This window comes from Octodon degus, unplaced genomic scaffold, assembly GCF_000260255.1.
Source record: "Octodon degus isolate 3935 unplaced genomic scaffold, OctDeg1.0 scaffold00050, whole genome shotgun sequence".
Lineage (NCBI taxonomy): Eukaryota > Metazoa > Chordata > Mammalia > Rodentia > Octodontidae > Octodon > Octodon degus.
This window is the reverse complement of record NW_004524626.1, coordinates 867,366-868,334: the sequence shown is the minus strand read 5'-3', so window position 1 is coordinate 868,334 and position 969 is coordinate 867,366.

The following is a 969-nucleotide window of genomic DNA, read 5'->3' as shown; positions in this document are numbered from 1 at the left end:
TGCTTGTACAATTTACTCTCTGTGAAAGCCTGAGAAAATGTTTTCTCTCTAGGTGACTTTCCTTAGGCACACTCTACATCACTGATCACTTTCCTCTGTGGCCCCATAATCTCCTTGATCAGAAAATTTGGGACACAACTGAGTTACATGATGTTACAGTGCAGCTTCCCCTGTGATGGACTCGATATAGTTGAAAGATTGACTAGAAAGTGTTTCAGCTGATGGGATTTTTAGCTTTCTGTGCCAGTTTTGAAAAGAAGCATTAGATTCCTTAGCATTCTCTTTTGTTTTGACATTAATATTTATTAAGGGTGGCCTTATATTCTATTTTATCTACTTTCCATAAAAGTAGATAATACATTATAGCTATCTATATGAAGGCTTACGGTAGTCAAAACCAGAATGTAGAATTATTTTTCAACTATAAACCCCAACCTTAGAATTTTGGTTTAGAATCATGTCATGCAATATACTTTGCTTCATGGCTGTAGTGTCTTCATACTGCTATTATTTATTCATTTACAAAATTCTTAAAACATGGGACAGAAGTTAGAAAGTGAAAAATTATTAAAATTCAGTCCTTGTTCTTATAGAGCCACAGCTTAGCAAAATACACAGCCACAACCACATAAATATGTGACCGTATCAACACAGCAATACCTCAAGCTCCATCTTTGTGTTGTAGAGTAATATTAGATAGGAATTAAGGTGAAATGTCTCAGCATATGTGTGCTAAGTATAAACTAGTATTCTAAGATTTAGCAACTCACCTCAACCATCCACTGTCCCATTTCAATCAAATTAGCCAGCGTTTTTATGATTGGGGAATTTTAGATGATCAAATGAAGAAGCTGCTAGTTTGGGGTTTGGAGAATTGTGCAGTGGTGACAGAGTACATGGTTACTGAGTAAGAGAGCGAGAGACAGAGAGAGAGACAGAGACAGACAGACAGACAGACAGACAGACAGA